The sequence below is a fragment of the Podarcis muralis genome, chromosome 9 (assembly GCF_964188315.1).
Source record: "Podarcis muralis chromosome 9, rPodMur119.hap1.1, whole genome shotgun sequence".
Classification (NCBI taxonomy): Eukaryota; Metazoa; Chordata; class Lepidosauria; order Squamata; family Lacertidae; genus Podarcis; species Podarcis muralis.
The window spans coordinates 5,938,028-5,961,520 of record NC_135663.1 but is presented as its reverse complement, the minus strand read 5'-3'; the positions used below and the strand labels follow the sequence as shown (position 1 = coordinate 5,961,520).

Below are 23,493 nucleotides of genomic sequence, written 5' to 3'. Positions count from 1 at the left end.
AAAGGGGATGCAGCAAGGAAAACCGCCGTCACCTCTCCGCTGGGAAGCGCGGAGCAAAGGCGAGTCCCCAGGTAACGCGGCCGATTTGATCGGCACAAGGCATGCAAGCTCCACCCCCCAGTCGTTCTTAGACTCCTTATTGGGTGAGCAACGCAGCCAAGCAACACAGTTGGAGCCTCCCTCCTGCCTGGGAGGGAGGGAGAGGAGCTGCTTCCTTTGAAACCTAGGAAATTTAAGGGATATCACCAATAAGGGACAGCAGTGGGACACGGCGCTGGGATAAGGGAGTTTCCCGCCAAATAAAGGAGGGTTGACAGCTATGCTCCGGAGGACTTGCAGTACGCCCCACCCCTATGGGCAGCTTGCCCCGCCCCTGGGCGCGCCACCCCAGGCACCTGAGCTGCTTCCTCGGCCGCTGCTTGGTTGGCATCGTTCTGTCTCGGGAGACAACAGAGGAGTGTGCCTTTAGGGGTGAAGCCAAACAGTTGGAACTCGCAGCGCCTGCTGTGGTTGTAGAAAACGATACAGGAGAGACATGTTTTGTTGCAGCTGGGGCAGACGAAGGCGACCGGTTGTGCTTCTGCAGATGCACCACGACTTTTCACCTCTCTGCGCTCCTCCCTCGGGTCACTGCTATGGATGCAATGGAGGGAGGCCCCCCCCAATGGAGGCAGCAGGATGAGACGGGTAGCAGAGTGGTTTGGCAAAGCAACCCCATTTTCTTGAAACTGAAATTGCTTGCTTCCTTTTCTATGGAATCAAGTTTTATCCCTCCTGCCCCTGCCCCCCTAGCATCCTTTTCTGAGGATGCACTGAGCACCTTGGCAAAAAAATAAATACAGAAATAGAAAAGGAGGAGGCAGCTGACATTCTAAGCTGCCTCCCGAGGAGCCCACAACTCCCCGAGCCGCTGTGTAAATAATTTTTCGCTGGAGCTGTCTGGTAGACACTGAGATCATATTCCCAGCGCTCCAGAACCACTTTGCAAGAGACTTTTAAACCTCCAGCTAGCTGCCATTTCAGAAGCGTGTAGGAGGTGAAGCCGGAACGCGCTATATAAAATGCCTATATAAAATGTCTGGCCGCCATTATTTTTGCCATGGAATTTATTGTAATTATAATTACTTTTCATTTCTATACCGCTTTATATTTTAAAGAAAAAAGATCTCAAAGCGGTTTGCAGCACATTAAAACATCAAATCAAACAAATCCAGAATAAAATGAATTCAAGCTTCAAGGAAAATATTTCCGATCCTTCTCTGACATTTTGCTTTTCCCATATTTATCTACCTACTGAATTTTTAGAGCTGCCCCATAGTAGAAGTACTCGAGGAAGGCAGGGTGGTGTAGTGGTTAGAGTGTCAGACTAGGACCTGTGAGTTCAGGGTTCAAATTCCCACTCAGTCTAGTAGCTCATGGGAATCAGTCACAGCCTTTTCACATACAGACAGACAGAACCGGTCCAAGTCTAAAACAAGTAGAACAGGAGGCGATGGATATAGGACATAATATTGATTTAGCTGTATGGGAGAGATTTTAAATTCACAGCATGCTATGCGATAAAAGTAAGCTATATGAAAATGTCATGTAGATGGTATTTGGCTCCTAGTAAATTAGCAAAAATGTATAAGTCGAAATCTGATACCTGTCGGAAATGTAAAGAGAAAGAAGGTACTTTTCTCCACATGTGGTAATGCAAGATGGTAAAAGCTTTCTGGGAAATGATATATAATGAATTGGGAAAAATGCTGAAGATAACTTATGTTTAAAAACCAGAAACCTTTCTTTTAGGAATAATTGGTGGAGAGGAACCCAAGGAAGATAAAAATTGACTTATGTTTACTACCACAGCAGCTCGTATGATAAATGCCGAAAGCTGGAAAGAAGAAACAGTTCCAACAAAAGAAGATTTAAATTGATGGAATATGCAGAAATGGCGAAACTTATCGGATGAAAAAGAAATCAAGATGAAAGACTCTTTATGATTGAGTGGAGAAAATTTATTATTTGAAGACATATTGTAGACAACTTAAAACATTAGTAGGGTTGAAATAAACCGGCACAGTAACATAACTAAAAGAGAATGTAACGAAAAGTTTAAAAATAGATTTAAATTGTATGTGCAGTAATAAAAAGATATAAAATAAGTAACTGCAGATAGGAGCAGAGGGAAGCTGAAGAAAATGCGGATTGATATAAAGATTGTGTAATATGCAAATATGTGTAATATGAAAAATTGTTAGGGAAAAAATCTAGGTGCGAGGCTGCTCAGTCACCCAGCTGGTCGGGCAGAGCCCACGGGTCCCTGCGGAATAAAGGAAGGAGTCCAGCCAACCGATGCAAATAGCTGTAGACCAAAGTTTATTGCGCAATAGGTTCCAAGAGCAAATTTTGAACCCCGAGGATGGGGTGACAAAGACTTTTAAAACTTTCCCACCACATCCCAGAATACAGTTCGAAGGGGAGGGGTTAACCTTGGCAAACATGTCCAGACAAGTCCTTGGTACAAGATTAGCATAAGCAGACATGGGAGAGCAAGACTCAGGTATAAGATGAGCATAGACAAATACCGTATTTTTTGCACGATAACACTCACTTTTTTCCTCCTAGAAAGTAAGGAGAAATGTCTGTGCGTGTTATGGAGCGAATGCCTGCGGGTGGCGGGGGGGGGGGGTCTGCTGCAGTCGTGAGCAGAGGATCCATGGTTCCCCTTCCTTCCCTCCTCCGTGGTTACAAAGCATGGATCCACATGGATCCTCAGGATTTTTGCATTGTGCTACTCCAAACTCACTGTCAGATCACATGTCTGTGGCCACAGCATGAACCACAAAAATCATTTATCCACTATTTCGTTTAGAATTTATTTTTTCTTGTTTTCCTCCTCTAAAAACTATGTGTGTGATATGGTCTGGTGCATGTTATAGAGCGAAAAATACGGTATGTCTTAAGTACCCACCACCCAAAAGTACAATAGAAGTTCCTTTGCATGTCTGGAGCCTGAGGCGAGTCAGGTGATGAGATTTGGCTTCTCTGAGAACTTCCTGGAGTCCTTTTGCCAGGGGAAAATAGCTTTGGAATGGGGGGAACTGGGAAAGGAGATGATTTTATATTATTTTTTAAAGTTAGGTGACTTCCCTGAGCTGTCAAGTTGGAAGGATATATTCAGGCATAATATTTGCAATATTTAACTTTAAAGATGTGCGCCCCCCCTGTAATTTCCGTAACAAAAATGAAATTCAAATTAAAAAACAAAACGAAAAGGAGAACAGTTCCAAACAGAAGATTTTTTTGCCATTTTGAATGTTCACCAGTGGAAAAATTAAAGGGTGTTGGGAAACAGGAGAGGGGAGGGGAAGAGGACCCACCAAACAATTGCAAAAAAGGAAATGATTTTGGCAAAGCATTAGTGGCAGCTATTTCCAGCTTAAACCCGGCTTCAATTCTCACACAGAAAGCTTCAGAGGCTCAGCAGCCCATCATCCCCAAACAAACAAATCCTAAAAAACGCTGCCCTTAAATGCTCTGCAAGAGATCACTGGAGAAGCTCCCATTTCGGTTTTCAATTGGCGGGGGGAGGAGAGGGAGGAAAAGCTGCTTTTGCAATAATAATACTACATCCTTTTTTATCCCAACATGATACCAGCAAGCAAGACCCTGTCCACTTCTGTTACTCTCGTTTTCTCATGTTTCTACATTTACCTAGATCTGGAGAGGGTGAACTTTCTCATTTATTTAATTTTTTTCAGGCTTAAAGATATAGATAGATGTTGAGAAGCAGTTTACAACGTAAAAAAACCCAACCCATAAAATCACAAATAAAAGTAAAAATGCATTCCGCCAATAGAAACCCAGGATCAAAAGAAACTGAACCTTTCTTGGGCTTCCGTTTGTTTGTTTTAAACGCTGCCAAGTCCCTTCGAAGACCCCTGGCGCTTAGAGAGGTGTGACTTGTACGATTTTACAAACTAAATGAAATATACTCGGAGTCGAGTGTGGATTTCGTGCTCTTTATTCAGCTCATAGTGGTGAGGAATGGAAGTTACCCCAAAATGTCTGCTTTATATACATTATTTACACAATGGGCCCCACGTGATTGGCTAATTCCAGGATTCTCCTGTGGCCAATCAGGTTGTGGATTCATTTCCACCTGGAGTTGGATTGGGTGGCTCCTGCAGATCAATCAGACTGCTGCATTCTGGATCCTATTGTTCTGGGACCAATCAGACTGCTGCATTCAGAATCCTATTGTTCTAGGACCAATCAGACTGCTGCATTTTGGATCCTATTCAACTCAGTACATAACACTAAATATATGCTCAGTAAGTACCCTTCACTCCAACCTAGCTTTCCTGGTACAGTGGAACCTTGGTTTTCGAACACAATCCGTTCCGGAAGACCGTTCAACTTCCAAAACATTTGAAAACCAAGGCGCAAAGGGTGGTCTGCCAATTCAATAGAGAAAATTTTGAAAAACAACAGATACACGCATCGGAAGCCGTTCCGAGGCGCGTTCGAAAACAGAAGCGGAAGCATTTCTTTCCGGGTTTTCGGCATCCAAAAACCGAAACATTCAGCAACGGAGACATCCGAAAACCGAGGTACCACTGGAAGAAATTTAGAATAACGAACGATTGTTTTCCTTCTTTTTCAGGGCAACCTTCAGCACTGCACTTCTGTTTCTTACGACAGACGAAACTTCTTCTCCTCTCACCTTCAGTCCTAAGCACACTCTCAAAATTTGCTCCAGGGGATTGGGGAAAACCTCTGGGGCAGATTTTGGGGGAGCATGAGGTTGCGGGGGGAAGGAGAGGAAATCTCACTTTGCAAGCCGAAATCAGCTTCTTGCAGACTTGCATGCAAGCTGCACATGTTTAAATGTCGTCTTTATTCCATCGCGGAACCCAAAGGGGCATAAATGTGGTTTGCAGGCAGCCAGATCCAGAACTGCGTGGCTTCAGAAAGGGGCTCCAGACCATAAAACTGCTGCCACCTTTGCTTTCAAACGCTCCCCTGATATTATGAGGGCCTGCAGAGGATTTCCCTAAGCCTTTTGTCGTTAGCAGGAACCCAGAGGGGGGAGAGAGAGGCTGCCAGTATTCCCCCTTCCTCCATTCAGTCACATGAGTCACCGGCCACCCGAGATTTGCTTGAACTTTCTGTCATCGCAGGGTAATTCGTTCCAAATTGCTACCATCAGCTAATGAGCAAACAAGATCAACTCAAATGAAGTGTCTCTGTCAACAGACGGGGCAGCCCTGATGGAGCCGCTCAGAACTAAAAAACTCCCCGAGAAAGTCTAAATCTCGAGCTAGAGTAAGCTCTCGGCTCAGGGACGGATCGGGGTCCACATGCGAATCCTGCCTCTCGCAAGGTGGCTTCAGACAAGGCGCTGTTTCCTAAGCAGTGAAAAAATATACAGTGGTACCTCGGGTTACATACGCTTCAGGTTACAGACTCAGAAATATTAAGTCAGGTTAAGAACTTTGCTTCAGGATGAGAACATAAATCGTGCTCCGGCGGCACGGCAGCAGCAGGAGGCCCCATTAGCTAAAGTGGTGCTTCAGGTTAAGTACAGTTTCAGGTCAACAACGGACCTCTGGAACGAATTAAGTACTTAACCCAAGGTACCACTATAAATGAGGGACGCGGGTAGCGCTGTGGGTAAAACCTGAGCGCCTAGAACTTGCCGATCGCATGGTCGGTGGTTCGAATCCCCGCGGCGGGGTGAGCTCCTGTCTTTCGGTCCCAGCTCCTGCCCACCTAGCAGTTTGAAAGCACCCCTAAGTGCAAGTAGATAAATAGGTAGCGCTTTATAGCGGGAAGGTAAACGGCGTTCCGTGTGCTGCGTTGGTGCTGGCTCGCCAGAGCAGCTTCGTCACGCTGGCCACGTGACCCGGAAGTGTCTCCGGACATCGCTGGCCCCCGGCCTCTTAAGTGAGATGAGCGCACAACCCTAGAGTCTGTCAAGACTGGCCCATACAGGCAGGGGTACCTTTACCTTTTACCACTATAAATGGACAGAGCAGAGGATGTCTGGAATCAAGTGTTTTTTGAGGGAAGATGTATAGTAATACAGTAAGCCCACAATTTATGCTTTGGGTGAGTGGAAGTTCTGTCCGATCATAGGTAGTTTGTCCACCTTTGGTCCCCACCCAGCACTCTGCTCTCACCTGTGGCCCCTATAAGCTGTTGGCATGCAACAGGGGCCACTCTCCCAAAAACGGTTTCGGCCGGCCAGCTGAACTAGGTGAGGGTAGCCGATGGGTCTCAAACCTTCGGTTAGGGGCTTCCTCTGCGTGTGAAGACAGGCTCCGGTCAATTGGACGAGAGAAATAGTGGGTCCAACGGTCAAGAAGGCAGTTTCTGAACGTGCCATAGAGGGAAGTGAGGGGCAGGTGGGGCTCGTCCACCTGGGAAGGTAGCCCAGCTAGAAGAAGCAAAACTCTGGTCCTCTGCCTTCACTGTCTTGCAGGATATCTGAAGGAGAAGAAAAGACTAAGGAGTAAACGGCCTCAGCCCAGTATACCTGAAGGAGCGTCTCCACCCCCATCGTTCAGCCCAGACCCTGAGGTCCAGCTCCGGGGGCCTTCTGGTGGTTCCCTTGCTGCGAGAAGTGAGGTTGCAGGGAACCAGGCAGAGGGCCTTCTCGGTGGTGGCACCGCCCTGTGGAACGCCCTCCAATAAGATATAATAATAATAATAATAATAATAATAATAATAATAATAATAATAAAAAAAAATTTTATTTATATCCCGCCCTCCCCAGCCGAAGCTGGGCTCAGGGCGGCTAACAACAATCAAATAACCAAATAGTTGAATAATCACACATTCTAAAATATTTCATTATAAAAATTAATTAAAATCAAATTGATGGCAACCAAAATACTGTGCAGGTTGCCAGAGGAGGGAGTCAGGCTGCGCCCTGACCAAAGGCCTGGTGGAACAACTCTGTCTTGCAGGCCCTGCGGAAAGATGTCAGGTCCCGCAGGGCCCTAGTCTCTTGTGACAGAGCATTCCACCAGATTGGAGCTGCAGCCGAGAAGGCCCTGGCTCTAGTTGAGGCCAGCCTAACCTCTCTGAGGCCTGGGACCTTGAGGATGTTTTTATTTACAGACCGTAGGTTTCTCTGTGGGGCATACCAGGAGAGGCGGTCCCGTAGGTACGAGGGTCCTAGGCCGTATAGGGCTTTAAAGGTTAAAACCAGCACCTTAAACTTGATCCTATACTCCACCGGGAGCCAGTGCAGGTGGTATAGCACCGGGTGAATGTGATCTCGCAGCGAGGACCCCGTAAGGAGTCTCGCTGCGGCATTCTGTACCCGCTGGAGTTTCTGGGTCAGTCTCAAGGGCAGCCCCACGTAGAGCGAGTTACAATAATCCAGTCTGGAGGTGACCGTCGCATGGATCACAGTGGCTAGGTCAGGGCGAGAGAGATAAGGGGCCAACTGCTTAGCTTGGCGGAGATGAAAAAATGCCGCCTTTGTTATAGCTGTAATCTGCGCCTCCATAGAGAGGGAGGTATCGAAGATTACACCCAGACTCTTAACGGACGGTGCTGGCACCAATTGCACCCCCACAAGAGATGGGAGTTGCCCCCTCGATCCCATATCGTCCCGCCCCAGCCAGAGGACCTCTGTCTTCGCAGGATTTAACTTCAACCGGCTCCCACGTAACCATCCAGCCACAGCTTCCAGACATCTGGTCAGTGTGTCTGGGGCCGAGTCAGGATGGCCATCCATCAACAGATAGAGTTGGGTGTCATCAGCATACTGATGGCAACCCAGCCCAAAACTCTGGACAAGCTGGGCGAGGGGGCGCATAAAGATGTTAAAAAGCATCGGGGAGAGAATCGCACCCTGAGGCACTCCACACACCAAGGAGTGGCGCGATGACAATTCCCCCCCAAGCGCCACCCTCTGTCCCCGACCAGAGAGAAACGAGCGCAGCCATTGAAGGACTGTGCCCTGGATCCCCACGTCGGCAAGGCGGTGGTCCAGGAGTTCATGTTCGACCATGTCAAAGGCTGCTGACAGATCTAGAAGAATCAGCAGCCCCGACCCACCTCGATCCAGCTGCCTGCGGAGATCATCTGTTAGGGCGACCAGAGCCGTCTCGGTCCCATGACCAGCGCGGAAGCCGGACTGGAATGGATCCAGAGCAGATGTTTCATCCAGAAACCTACCAAGCTGTTCAGCAACCGCTCTCTCAATCACCTTACCCAGGAATGGAAGATTCGAGACCGGGCGGTAATTGGATAGATCTAAGGGATCTAATGATGTTTTCTTTAAGAGCGGGCGCACCACCGCCTCCTTCAGTTCCCCTGGGAATGTCCCGGTGCCAAGGGACAGATTGATGATATCCCCCAGGGGGGCCCGCACCTCGTCTGGACACGCTCTAATCAGCCAGATGGGCGGGGTACAAATAATAAATTATTTTGTATTATTGTATTATTTAAACCTAGGAGACCCTTGCCACCTTCTGAGGTAGGCCGACCCCCTGCCGAAGGGCTCAGAAAGAGGGGCTCGAACCCTCTCTTGCTAACAGTGACAACTCGTGGGCACCCCAAGGCTTTGCTTTCCTCTCCCGATAGCCAAGGCTGGCCGCACGCAACCCCTTCCCACGTCCACAGAGCTGCAACGGAGGACGGCGAAGACCCCCCCTTCCGCATCCTAAACCGAGTGTAATTGAAATCTAATCACAAGCCGCGAAACTCCCTTTGCTGTTGGCAGCCAAGCTGGCAGCCTGCCCGACGTCTCTATTTTGCTCGTTTCCCTCCACTCCACAATCAGCCCTGGTTGCGACTGAATGGGTTGCCTCTTCGGAACAGCCGTGCGGGTCTGTCTTCCCAGGAGAAGGTCGGGCGAGAGCCTCTCTCCGCCACTTCAGAGACAACGTTCGGAGGCTCCCGGCCAAACGTCAGCTCTCCTTAACCTCATCTGCCCGTGCAAACGTCTCCTCCGATCCAGCCTTTGCCAGCCAGCCGGCAAGGGCTTCCGAGCGAGGTCCTCAGGCGGCTGAAACAGGGGGGTGGCCAGCCGGGCAGGAGGGAGAACGAAGGGGAGAGGAGAGGAAGGAGAGGAAAGGAAAAGGCTCTCCGGCCACAAATCTCGCAAGTCCCAAATGGGATCGCATTAAGCAGCACTGCAAAGAGGGAGTGGATAGAAGGAAAGTCATTTCGACAGGAGAACGCAAATGCTTTTTTCCTGTACTGCAGAAAGGAGGATGGGGGGGGGGTTGACCTTCAGGTGTGGAGGCCAAATTTGCCTCTCCAGGTGCAGATGAGCACACCTGGCTATTTTTGTCTCTCCACGGTTTTCCAAGCTTCAGTACTTCGTATTCCCACATGAGTTTGCAATTACAGTCATACCTCGGGGTACAGTCACTTCAGGTTGCGTTTTTTCGGGTTACGGACCCGCCGAAACCCGGAAGTACCGGAACGGGTTCCTTCCGGGTTTGGGGGTCGCGCAGAAGCGCCGAATCGCAACCCACGCATGTGCAAATGCGCCGCTGCGGGTGGCGAACGTGCATCCCACACGGATCACGTTCGCAACCCAAGTGTCCACTGTACTCTTTTTTTTAAAAAAAAGGTCATCATAAAAATTCACCCACTTTTTAGTTCAGACTTTTCCCAATATATACGTTTGCATACCATTTCCCCTAATATGGACATATTTTTATTTGTTTTTTTGCAAAGCGGCTTCCCCATATATAATGCGTTTATATACGTTATTTCCATTCGCATGTTGTTTATTAAATCTGTATACCGCCCTCCATCCGTAGGTCTCTGGATGCTTCACATCATAGAAATGCAAGATAAAAAACCTGCAAAAATGCATAATAAAAACAAGAACAAAAACAAAGCAATAACCTTGGATGCCAATCGGCCAAAGGCTTGGTTGAAGAGGAAAGTTTTCGCCTGGCACCTAAAGGTGTACTATGAAGGCACCAGCCAAACCTCCCCGGGGAGAGCATTCCCCAAAGGGGAGCCACAGCAGAAAAGGCCCTGTTCTCATTTCTATGCAAACTCTTCAGCTAGCGCATGTGTAAGATGCAACAAGTCAGTCTCATTAAGCATTTCTTAAATCCAGAGTTTTACTCAATTTTCTTCTACCTCACCATTACCAGCAAACCTCTGGCTGAAAGTCAAGACCCTAGTTCCCCCCTCTGGGTTAACCTATGCCCAGGTCACAGCAGTTCAGTTTGTCAGGACTCACATGGCGGAATGCTCCTGTGTATAATTAATACATAAATCCCTGCAAGTAGAAAGCTAGCATGTCAGGGAGAAAGTCGGGCTCAAATCCACCACCACCCTAGATTTCTACATGCAGTTTATTTTATTTGTTTTATAAAAAAAACCCAGAAGCCAAGCTGAAATGGCACAGCTCACACAGAGATGGCTCACACAGCCTATGACTGCATACGCATTTAAAGCACATTAAAAGCGCACAGCTCCTCCCAAGAATCCTGGAAACTGTAGTTTACCCTGCCCAGAGCTACAATTCCCAACATCCTTAACAAACCACTGTTCCCATGATTCTTTGGGAGAGTCACGTCCGTCAAATGGGTTTTAAATCTATGGCGTGTAGTCACAGTCTCCCCACAGACGTGGAAAGTTCATCTGCTTTCTGTAATGCCTCCATGCTGTTGCTGCTTTGTAAACGCACTGCCTGTTAACACGCTCATTCCTGCTAGGCCTCCAAACCACTTCAAGAGCTGGAAAAGCTAAACAGCTCCAGTTTATAAGAGTTGTGCAGGAGATTTCCCCCTCTGCTGCCAAACCACTACGGAGAGTCGCACGAGCCCTGTGGATTTCAGCTGGTCCCGTTTGCAGTGACATACGGCAGACATTAACAATTTCTCGCTTCATTTGCAGGCCTTGCCTTCCCAAATACAAACACCACACCCTGGGGCCTGGGCTTCTGTTTTCTACCTTCAAAAGATAGTAACCTACCCGCACTGCATCATCGGCTTTGTAGTCTTTAAGGAAACGCAAACGGCCACAGGCTCCAGTTTGTGAGAATTTCGCAGGGCAACCCTTAGGGAAGTGAGTCACTCAGTCACACTGCAACATGGGTTTTATTGCCTCTTTCCCTGTGTTATTCTGAGATGTAATATTGGCTTTGTGGTCTTAAACCTATACAAAGGGTGTAGCAATGCTCATACGGATGCATGTTGTGCCAGAGTACTTGTGCACATTATGTGCTTGGCAAAAAAATAAAATAGAAAAAATAAAATAAAAGACATTGGCAATCCCGCCTGTCATCAAACCCAATGTGCTTTGACTATACACGATTTGGGCTTTCCTATTAGGCATTACAGGAGTGGACTTACCAAAATCTCAAAAGAATTTATTTATTTACGCCACTACAGCCACACAGACATTACTAGCACAACGTTGGAAAGAAGGTGGTTTCCCAGCTTAAGAAGATTGGCAAGTTAAATTAACGGAAAATGCTGAAATGGCAAAATTGACAATGAAACTAAGAGGAACCGATGACAACGAATTTAAGGAAGAACGGAAGATGTTTATTGTGTATATACAGAAGCAATGTGCACAGGTTAATACAATAGCAGACTTTTAAAAACTATGTGTAGTTTTGTTGTGAATGGATAATAGGTGAATTAAATGAGTTAAAATTTAACTATGGACATGCGGTATGTTGATAAATGATGGAATCAAGGAAGGGTCTAAGGGGAAGTCAATTTGTTTTGTTTTGCTTTGGTATTGCTGTTGTTTTTTGTTATTTTTGGAAAATTAATAAAATGTGTGTGTGTGTGTGTGTGTGTGTGTAGGCTTTATAGCGAAATACAATTCATCTGGCTGCAGCTTCCCTTTGGCTCCCAAAACTATGACAGCTATTCCAGTTTAGGGGATTAGGCAAGCACAATTAGTCTCACTCCCTGTTTCTCCTACACAGGTACAATGCGTTCATTATCCATACTCTGCAGAGGGGAAAATGTCAACTTGTGGTGTGTGGGGGTTTTTTTGCGAGGGTGGGGAGGTTGCATTAAAGGCATCGCTGTTAAATGCCTCGCCGGATTGTCGGAAGTGGCAATTAAAAGGCTCTCTCTCCCAGGTCTCTCACACAGTTGAACAATGTGGGTTTTGGCTATTCCAACACCAGCCGGAAGCAGTCGGGTGATCTTAGAATCATAGAGTTGGAATAGACCACAAGGGTCATCAAGTCCAACCCCCGCCAAGCAGGAAACACCATCAGAGCACTCCTGACATATGGTTGTCAAGCCTCTGCTTAAAGACCTCCAAAGAAGGAGACTCCACCACACTCCTTGGCAGCAAATTCCACTGTCGGACAGCTCTTACTGTCAGGAAGTTCTTCCTAATGTTTAGGTGGAATCTTCTTTCTTGTAGTTTGGATCCATTGCTCCGTGTCCGCTTCTCTGGAGCAGCAGAAAACAACCTTTCTCCCTCCTCTATATGACATCCTTTTATATATTTGAACATGGCTATCATATCACCCCTTAACCTCCTCTTCTCCAGGCTAAACATGCCCAGCTCCCTTAGCCGTTCCTCATAAGGCATCGTTTCTAGGCCTTTGACCGTTTTGGTTGCCCTCCTCTGGACACGTTCCAGTTTGTCAGTGTCCTTCTTGAACTGTGGTGCCCAGAACTGGACACAGTACTCCAGGTGAGGTCTGACCAGAGCAGAATACAGTGGCACTATTACTTCCCTTGATCTAGATGCTATACTCCTATTGATGCAGCCCAGATCTGGGTGGCCAGAGCCCTAAACTCGCCAGCGAGAAAGGGCTGCCTCTGATATTATTCGTATTTTATTCATTTGTATAACCTCCTTTCCCCCAGACCTGACCGCCTCAAGGAGGCTTACACAAGCCACGCAGTTCAGAAAGCTAAAAGCATGCAAAGGATAATCGCTAAAAAGCAATTCAGCTCTAATAAAATTAAAACAGTATTTAAAAAACAAATCTAGTAAAATGCAGAAAATAAAAACAGCACAACACTATTAAAATCCATTTTTAAAAAAACAGTTCCCAATAGCCAAAAGAGGTCTTTTCCCGCTGGCGGAAGAACCACAATATATTTTGTGGCTTTATATTTTGATTTTGTTCTGTGAACCGCCCTGAGACCTCCAGGTATAGGGTGGCATAAAAATTCAATAAATAATAATACCATATTGGCCTGAATATAAAGCACACCCAAATATAAGCTGCACCTTTAAAATTTGGGGGGGGGGATACCCAAATATAAGCCCTTCCCTTAAAATTCTGCAGGAACTCACACCCATTCCATTTTACCGTATGTCTGTTTCAGCAGCGATATCGTAAAAGCCAATTTTTGTAAGGTTGCGAATTAAAGCTGCACTTTAACTTTTCAAGGTTGGAATTTGGGGAAACGGTGAGGCTTATATTCAGGCCAATACGGTAATAATAAAGAGGGAGTCGGTCTAACCTCACTAGGAAGGGAGTTCCAAAGTTGTCTGGGAGGAGCCACCACCGAGAAGGCCCTCTCCCATCTCAGTCTCTACAGCCACAGAAGGAGCTGTAACCTTCTAACAGCTTGCCTTCACCCCCAAAGACACACTCCTCTGTTGTCTCCTGAGACGGACAGCTGCCAGCAGAATTTATTGCCGCTTTTCCCAGAAGCAAATCTGGGCTCAAAGCGGCTCACACAAAATCAAAATATAAACACAGCCAAAAGACTGACGCTGATGAGCTGGAAAGATGAACGTACATCTCCATTTAATCTGAGTTTCTAACACTGGGTGCCAAATGGCTCCTTAAAACAAGGCTACAGTCGCCAAAATGTAATGTCTCGTTGCCAATGAAGTCTTGTTTTTCAAATAATAGACTGACGGCGGTCGGTTCTCAGCTAGTTTAGTAGACAACCTTGAGCTGGGTTAAGAGTTTTGAGAACTTAAAAGATGAAAAGTCGCTTGGTCCAGGGACAGCCCACATATATATTGGCCTATTCTGGGCTCTTTTTCTTAACGGTGACTGCTCCTGTTGCACAGAAAAAGCATTTTTGTTCCTGAAATTCATTCCGATTGCGCAGATAAAATATAACTGATGGATAAAATATAACTGGTGGCTTTCGATCGCTTGCAACCAAGTGAAGATGTCCGGGTGCAAGTGGTCGAAAGCTAGGTGCAAAACGCGCCTGGCGCCTGGCTAATTTCTAACACTGTTGGCACCTAGCTCATATATCTGAGTTTCTAACGCTGTGTACCCCTATGCTCGGGGAAGCTACATCAGTTGACTTTCTGCCCGTCACAGCAGAGTGTGTCATTTTAGAGGGTGAAACTTAATTTTTGCAAACTTCTTCAGCTCTTAAAAATAAGTTTTGGGAGGGTGAGGAATTCAAATCTGCTATTATTTTTGTGACAGGGCAACACTTAGCTTGGTAAGTCTACATCCGATGAAAAAGAGCTGCTTTCGGAAAACCAAGGAATGTAAATTTTACCTTCTGAAAATGTCAGGTAATGCTAACTAATAATAATTAATTATAATCATAAATAATGTATAATGTAACTGCAAGTACTTCAAAAGCCAGGAATAGCTTCGTTGGTAGAACAGGAGACTGTTAATCTCATGGTAGTGGGTTCGAGTCCCACGATGGGCAAAAGATTCCTGAATTACAGAGGGTTGGACTAGATGATCCTTGTTGTCCACGATTTTTAGTGATTTCTATGCAATTTTATACATACAGTGGTACCTTGGTTCTCAAACTTAATCCGTTCCAAAACCAAAGCATTCCAAAACCAAGGCACGCTTTCCCATAGAAAATAATGCAAAACGGATTAATCCATTCCAGACTTTTAAAAACAACCCTAAAACAGCAATGTAACATCAATTTTGCTATCTAAACAAGACCATTGATCCAATCAATGAAAGCAATAATCAATGTACTGTACTATAAAATAACCAAGACAGCGTTGTAGCTGATAAAAATTATCATCCACGCAGTCACAAAAACAAATTAACCGAAAAAAACTCCAAAAAACCCCCCGCAAAATAAAGAGCAAAAGCAAAAGCGCCAAACTTAATCCGTTCCGGAAGTCTGTTTGACTTCCAAAATGTTTGAAAACCAAGGCGCAGCTTCTGATTGATGCAGGTGCCCCGGAAACAATAGCTGACAACTGCATCGGCTGTTCAGCTTCCAAAAAACGTTTGAAAACCAGAACACATACGTCCAGGTTTTTGGAGTTTGAGAACCAAGGTACCACTGTATTTTACTTACCAAGCAGACCTAAATCACATTACTTTAACCAAAATATCTTTTGCATTCCCAAGTCAACTTTTTAGCAACCCTCATTTTTGGAAGCAGAAAGTTGGAAAATTCAACGCGGCCTACTGTCGCCGTGTCACGGGCCCCTATTAAAAGCAAAGGTTGTTGCCCTGGTAGGAAAGGCGATTGTGCCAGCCAACAGTCTCTACCCCATCCCCTTCTTGCAAAGTTGGCACCAGAAAGTCTAATATTAGCTTTTCCAAGACACTGGGCTGCAAGTCTTCCCCTCCCATTTCGGACCCTCCTTGTCATGTTCGCTTCCAAGCGAACATTAAGGTCAGCCCGGCTAGAGCAAGGGAACGACGGCGACAACAACAAAAAAAATCCTTCTCTTAAACAGCCTTGGCTGGAAGGATGGCAACAAACCCAGCCCGCCTTCTTAATAATCTTTTAATCTGCTGCTAAAATTCCACTCGGAAAGCTCCTTTTAAGTGCTGCAGATTCACCGCTAGCCAATTCCAATCGAGCAAAGCAAAAAGGGGAGAGGAGGAACACACTCTTCGCTGGACCTCGTCGGCTCCTTGCTCCAATCGCTCCAATTTAATTCACTGTCAAGGAACCACTGGGCTGAATCGTGGGAGGATTAACACACCTCCCCATACAGACACACACACAAAAATCACACACCCACCAAGTGATTCTGGCCCATTGGTAGCTCCTGCCTCCCAATCGCAAACTGGGAGCATGGAAGCTTGCAAATACCGTATATTTCCGTGTATAAGACGCCCCCATGTATAAGACGCCCCCTATTTTGGGGGACTCCAAATTAAGAATACACCCCTCAGCACTACCCATGTATAAGAGGAGCCCCAATTTTAAACCTAATTTTTTGGTAAAAAGAACCTAGTCTTACACACGGAAAAATACGGTACAGTGGTACCTCGGGTTACATACGCCTCGGGTTACATACGCTTCGGGTTACATACTCTAACCCTAACCCCATCATGGGGATTTGAACCGCCAACCTTCCAGTCGGCAAGCACAAGAGGCTGAGTGGTTTAGACCACAGCGCCACCCGCATCCCAAAGGTGTATAATGAAGGCGCCAGGTGAACCTCCCTAGGGAGAGCATCCCACGATGGGGAGCCACTGCAGAAAAGGCCCCGTTCTCATGTTGTCACCCTCCAGACCTCTCGAGGGACCCACTAATGGGGACCCACTAACCCAGAAATAGTACCTCAGGTTAAGAACTTTGCTTCAGGATGAGAACAGAAATTGTGCTCTGGCAGCGAGGCGACAGCGGGAGGCCCCATTAGCTAAAGTAGTGCTTCAGGTTAAGAACAGTTTCAGGTTAAGAACAGACCTCCGGAACGAATTAAGTACTTAACCCGAGGTACCACTGTATATCTCAAGCTGGGGACTAAGGTTAAGCCCCAAAGCACCATCTCAGATCCACCCAAACCATCGTTTGTTTTCTCAAACCAGAACCACAAATGTCTGCCAGAAAGGAGAGAAGAAATTCGGGTCACGAGTTCAGATTCAGTAGAAAGGTTTCAGCTGACGGGGTGGGAGTGGCGTGGGACCAGCGATAAGCATCACAGTTTTCCGCCGCACATTGCTTGAATGTTGTAACTGAAGGCACGATGATTCACAGCCACAAAAGTAATATCTTTCACCCGTCTCTTTTGCAAGTACATATTGTCCTAAATAATGCGCTGTCTTGCTCACAAACTATTTTAAACTGGCTGTGTGGGGAGCAGCGGTTGCTGCAGGTTACAGAGAGCAGCCAAGACAGGGGTGAAGCTCTGCATTGGATTGGGGTTGCAACCCAAGTTTGGTTCGGTTTGCGGGTGCTTGTCGACCAGGTGCTGCTTTTGGGTGCTCAGGCAGCACGCCAGCTTTGGCTGGTTTGCCAGCTTCATCCTTTTCTGCAGCAGACAGGCCTGTCTGCGAACATTTATGCTTTACTAACTTATAGGCTGGACTACTGCAATTCGCTCTATGTGGGGCTGCCCTTGGAGAGCACCCACAAATTCCAACTGATCTAAAAAATGCAAATTCCACAGTATTAATTAGCGCTGGCTAGATTGAATGTATTGCCTTAAGGCAAGGGTGCAGAACCTCTTTGGGCTGGTGGACCAGACTGTTAACACTCGACCACCTGGAGGACCAGATTTGGCATGTGGGCAGGATTGTCAATCATCACCTGGTGTCACCTTGACATCAGGTGATGTTGAGCTCTGATATCCTGATTACTGGAGTTCCCAGTGCTATCTGAAAGCCTTTTGATGCTTGCAAGGGGCATTCAGACAGTTCCCATGCTCCAGGTGGAGCCTTTGGAAAGCCCCGGAAAAGTGATCAGACGGGCAGAAGAAATGCTTTTTGGAAGCACCACCTGCCCGCCAGGGCTGAGCGATATCTGGTTTTCAACATTGTGACATATCACCAGCTAAAGATCGTCGTATACTGAAATACCACAATGCCTGAAATAAGCATAGGGCTATGTGGAGCCAAAAGGTACGCGGGTGGTGCTGTGGGTTAAACCACAGAGCCTAGGACTTGCCAATCAGAAGGTTGGCGGTTCAAATCCCCACGACGGGGTGAGCTCCTGTTGCTCAGTCCTTGCTCCTGCCAACCTAGCAGTTTGAAAGCATGTCAAAGTGCAAGTAGATAAATAGGTACCGCTCCGGCGGGAAGGTAAACGGCGTTTCCGTGCGCTGCTCTAGTTCGCCAGAAGCGGCTTAGTCATGCTGGCCACATGACCCGGAAGCTGTACGCCGGCTCCCTCGGCCAATAAGAGTCGGCCACGACTGGACCTAATGGTCAGGGGTCCCTTTACCCTTTACCTTTATGTGGAGCCAATGGCTGGCTTCACGGTTTTTCCCACATTGCGATTTTTGCACAGCACACAAACACTATGATTCGTGATATACGGCCAAGTCAAAAATTATGAAACTGATACCATCATATGGATTTCAAACCGGTTTTGGGCAATATATTGCCCAGCCCTACTGCCCGCAGGAGAGTCTTACGTACAGGAGACTCGTCCCAGAGGGAAACTTCCCTGCACTCCTCTCCTGAGTACCTAGTTGGTTTTTGAAGGACAACTGCCCTTCAGTTCTTGCACTGTTTCAGAAATGGTGATTTAAGTAGGTTCACAGTCAGACCGGAAGTGAATCGGATCTATCCCTCTTCCGTAATCTGGAATAGAGACTGGCCTGTGTCCATTTTCACTATGGTGACCTCGGATTGGAATTCCCAATCCTATTAGTGACAGCAGTCACAAAATTAAAAGACGCCTGCTTCTTGGGAGAAAAGCAATGACAAACCTAGACAGCATCTTAAAAAGCAGAGACATCACCTTGCCAACAAAGGTCTGTATAGTTAAAGCCATGGTTTTCCCAGTAGTGATGTATGGAACTGAAAGTTGGACCATAAATAAGGCTGATCGCTGAAGAATTGATGCTTTTGAATTATGGTGCTGGAGGAGACTCTTGAGAGTCCCATGAACTGCAAGAAGATCAAACCTCTCCATTCTTAAGGAAATCAGCCCTGAGTGCTCACTGGAAGGACAGATCCTGAAGCTGAGGCTCCAAGACTTTGGCCACCTCAGGAGAACAGAAGACTCCCTGGAAAAGACCCTGATGTTGGGAAAGATGGAGGGCGCAAGGAGAAGGGGACGACGGAGGACGAGATGGTTGGACAGTGTTCTTGAAGCTACCAGCATGAGTTTGACCAAACTGCGGGAGGCAGTGGAAGACAGGAGTGCCTGGCGTGCTCTGGTCCAGGGGGTCACAAAGAGTTGGACACAACTAAACAACAACAAACAACATGCACATCTGCTCAGAAGTAAACCTCTCTAGACCTGATGAGCTTACTCTGCGGTGTAGTGGCTGGAGTGCTGGACCAGGACCTGGCAGAGCAGGGTTCAAATCCCCATTCAGCCATGAAGTTCACCAGGTGACCTTGAAACAATCACTCATTCTCAGCCTAGCCTCCCTCACAGGCTTGTTGTTTAGGAGGATAAAACAGGGAGAAGTATGTACATCACCACCTTGGAGGAAAGGTGGGATATAAATAAAAAAGATAAATAATATGTCTACAAAGAGTTATTATTTTTAGTACAACTGACCAATACACCTTATGTTCTGGGAAGCAACTGAAAGCGATTCCTTTCCAGCTTTAGAGTACTACACACACAGAGGGAGGGGAGAACGCTGGCAGCATTAAGATAAATTCAACAGTGCAAATAAGTTTTGATGGATGCAAAAGTGGAATACTGAATGGTATAGTTTTTGTAAAATATGCAGGGATTTATGATATGTAAAATGAACCATAGAAAGAGAAGAAGGTAAGTCACTGATATTTTAAGGATGTAAAAGGAGTATTTTAAATTGCAAAACAGAAACTTTAATAAAAATTATATAAAGAGAGAGAGAGAAAGAGAGAGAGGAGTAGTAGCAGTAGTACAGTGGTACCTCGGGTTAAGTACTTAATTCGTTCTGGAGGTCCGTTCTTAACCTGAAACTGTACTTAACCTGAAGCACCACTTTAGCTAATGGGACCTCCTGCTGCTGCTGTGCCGCCGGAGCACGATTTATGTTCTCATCCTGAAGCAAAGTTCTTAACCCGAGGTAGTATTTCTGGGATAGCGGAGTCTGTAACCTGAAGCGTATGTAACCCGAGGTACCTCTGTAGTAGCAGCAGTAGTATTAGTAACTTCCCAATTTGTTCAGGCAGCTTCAGGGGAAAAAAATTCTTTCCCTGGTTGTATTACATCATATATATATATTTTTATCAAACAAGATATTGCCCTTTCCAATGGTGTTGTGAACACTATGGAATGAAGCAAAGGAAGAAGGAAGGAACTTTTGTCATGATAGAAGAAGCTTTAGGATATGTTTGAGGGCCACAGAGAACCGTAGAATTGTAAAATTGGAAGGGACCTGAGGGTCATCTAGTCCAACCCCCTGAAATGCAGGAATCTCAGCTCAAGCATCCATGGCAGATGGCCATCTGACCTCTGCTTAAAAACCTCCAAGGGAGGAGACTCCATCACCTCTGGAGGGAGAGCGTTCCACTCTCAAACAGCTCTTATTGTCATAAAGTTCTTCCTCATAGGACAACAGTCACGAGAAAGGAATCCGGTGAGGAAGATTAGCTGTTGCTGCTAAACTGCGATGAAAGAAGACAGTGCCATAGAGAGAGGAGAGGTTCAAATGTGGAAAAGCCATTCCTAAACATGTGCAAACTCTACGGGAGGGAGGAACCCGGCAGGTGCGGGGCTAAGATTTCACTTCCCCAAATAAAGAATCTGTTCGCAGGCGACACAAAAGGCGTAGCAATTCAGAGATGGGTCACACTGGAACAAGAGCTTGCAGTTTTAAGAACTCGATAAAGTCAGGTTTAAAAACTGCATTTGTCTTTCGCACGTACAAATCAGCAGTGGGAGGGAGGCTCCGAAGGGCACAGAAAGAGAGAGAGACATGCGAAGTCGGTCGTGGCCCTGGTCCCTAAATAGAACAAACGGCACAAAACTTCGTTTTCCAAAATTGCAACCTCAGCGGCAGCAAACGCCGGCAGAAGACAGGTGGGCTTGCGGGGGCTGGAGGCAGGAAGCCAGCAGCCTTATGGCAAGTCAGATCACTGGCCCAACAAACAAGGAACTGTCTTGATCAGAAGGCAGCCGGTTCTTTGCAGTTTCAGGCAGAGAGAGAGAGAGAGAGAGAGAGAGAGAGAGAGAGAGAGAGAGAGATCTTTCTCATTACCAGCGCTAGGCTGGTACCCTTTGGGACTCATAGGGTGGAAGGCGGGGAGACTGGCACTAGGTGGCGCTAGAGCACACGGCAGGCACAGCCAATGGACTCAAGCGTTGTCCGTAATCACACTGTTCAAAGATGGAGTGAACTCTTTATTAACACAACCTCCACAGACTTGGTTGAGTGTCAGGCCTAAGGAGCAGAATGGCTAATTCCTGGCGGTCTCGCTCCATGAAAATCAGTTGCGGAGACTGAAAGCTCTCGCCTCCTCACCAGGGCTCTTTCTGAGCAATCGGAGACTGTGTCTGCGTGCAGCCAACCTCTCCTCCACCCCCTTTCATGCCTCTTCTGGTTCTGGGAGAGGGGAGCTGTTCACAGCAAGAGCGGGAGACACCCATGTCTCTTCACCAGCCTGACTCTTCTCTGCCTCTCGGCCTCCCCTCTCTCCTGCTTCAGCTTCTGCCTCTGATTCTGGACTGCTCTCTGTCACAGACTCTCCCCGCTCACTAAGCCCTGTTACCTCTTCAGCTTCTGGCACCTCCTCTTCTCCCTCTGACCACTCATTGTCCCACCACCATCCCAGGCTCTGAGCCTTCTTTCTTTGGGGGTTCCCCAGCTGGTTCCTCCCACCATTGCTCTACCTCCAACCAATCCAAGACACCTCCCCACTGAGTTCTACGCTTGGCTAAGGGAGAGGAAACAAACAGGCAACACCCCCCCCCCCCCAAGACTGGTTGTATGTAAGAAGGCAGGCGGATGGGGGCTGGCTAAGGGCAGGCTGACTTTGGCTGGGCAGCGCCCCTCTTTCCCCAATGGACCAGTCTCCGCTGCCCTCTGCCTAATCGTTTTATATCACAATGTCTGAAATAAGGATGGAGCTACGCAGAGGTGATGGCTGGCTTCAGAGGTTCCCCCACATTGCGATTTTTGCACAGCACAAACACACACATCATGATTCGCGATACAGTGGACACTCGGGTTGCGAACGTGATCCGTGCAGGAAGCTCGTTCGCAACCCACAGTGGCACGTCTTCGCACGTGCAGGTTGCAATTCAGCGCTTCTGCACAGGCGCAAAGCACAATTTAGCGCTTCTGCGTATGTGCAACTACCAAAACCCGGTAATAACCTGTTCCGGTACTTCCGGGTTTCGTGGCGTCCGTAACCCGAAAAAACGCAACCTGAAGTGTCTGTAACCTGAGGTATGACTGTATATCGCCAGGTCAAAAGTTATAAAACAGATCATCACAATACAGTGGTACCTCAGGTTACATACGCTTCAGGTTACAGACTCTGCTAACCTTGAAATACAGTGGTACCTTGGGTTAAGTACTTAATTCGTTCCGGACGTCCGTTCTTAACCTGAAACTGTTCTTAACCTGAAGCACCACTTTAGCTAATGGGGCCTCCTGCTGCCGCTGTGCCACCACTGTGCGATTTCTGTTCTCATTCTGAAGCAAATTTCTTAACGTGAAGCACTATTTCTGGGTTAGTGGAGTCTGTAACCTGAAGCGTATGTAACCTGATGTGTATGTAACCCGAGGTACCAATGTAGTACCTCAGGTTAAGAACTTTGCTTCAGGATGTGAACAGAAATCGTGCTCCAGCGGCACAGCGGCAGGCCCCATTAGCTAAAGTGGTGCTTCAGGTTAAGAACAGTTTCAGGTTAAGAACAGACCTCCAGAACGAATAAAGTACTTAACCCGAGGTACCACTGTATGGACTTCAAACCAGTTTTGGATTATATATTGATCCCTACTGGAGATCCAGGCCAGTAGGCCCAGCCCTACTGGAGTCCTGTGTCCATTTCTGGGCACCACAGTTTAAGAAGGATATCGACATGCTGGAACATGCACAGAGAAAGGTGAACAAGATGACCAAGGGTCTGGGAAACCAAGCTTTACAAGGAACGGTTGAGGAGTTGGGTTTGTTTAGCCTGGAGAAGAGAAGACCTAGAGGCGATTGGATGGCTTCAATGATCTGAAGGGCTGTTGCTTGTGCTCTCCTGTTCTGGAGAGTAGGACCTGAACCAATTCAAGTTACAAGGAAGGAGATTCCGACTAAACATTGGGAAGAACTTTCTGATTGTAAGAGCTGGTTGACAGTGGAGCGGACTAACTCGAAAAGTGGTTGTTGTTGTATTATTGTTGTTAATGTTGTTGTTGTTATCATTATTTATTGAATTTATATACCGCCCTATACCTGGAGGTCTCAGGGCAGTTCACTAAACAAAATCAAAATATAAAAGCACAAAAGATATAATCAAAATAAAAACAACAACCCAATAACTCTTCTCCCCCCCAAAAAAAACATTTTAGAAGGGCCTAGGATGTCAATCAAGGGACGCGGGTGGCTCTGTGGGTTAAACCACAGAGCCTAGGGCTTGCCAATCGGAAGGTCAGCGGTTCGAATCCCCACGATGGGGTGAGCTCCCATTGTTCAGTCCCTGCTCCTGCCAACCTAGCAGTTCGAAAGCACGCCAGTGCAAGTAGATAAATAGGTACCGCTCCAGCGGGAAGGTAAACGGCATGTCC

At 46.9% G+C, this 23,493-nt stretch overlaps 1 protein-coding gene across 2 annotated transcripts in view; it reads right to left on the bottom strand.

The window, feature by feature from the left end:
• The window catches only part of LZTS3 (leucine zipper tumor suppressor family member 3), a 78,118-nt gene that overhangs the window by 53,724 nt on the left and 901 nt on the right, over nt 1–23,493 (bottom strand). The gene's annotated exons all lie outside the window — the stretch shown is intronic.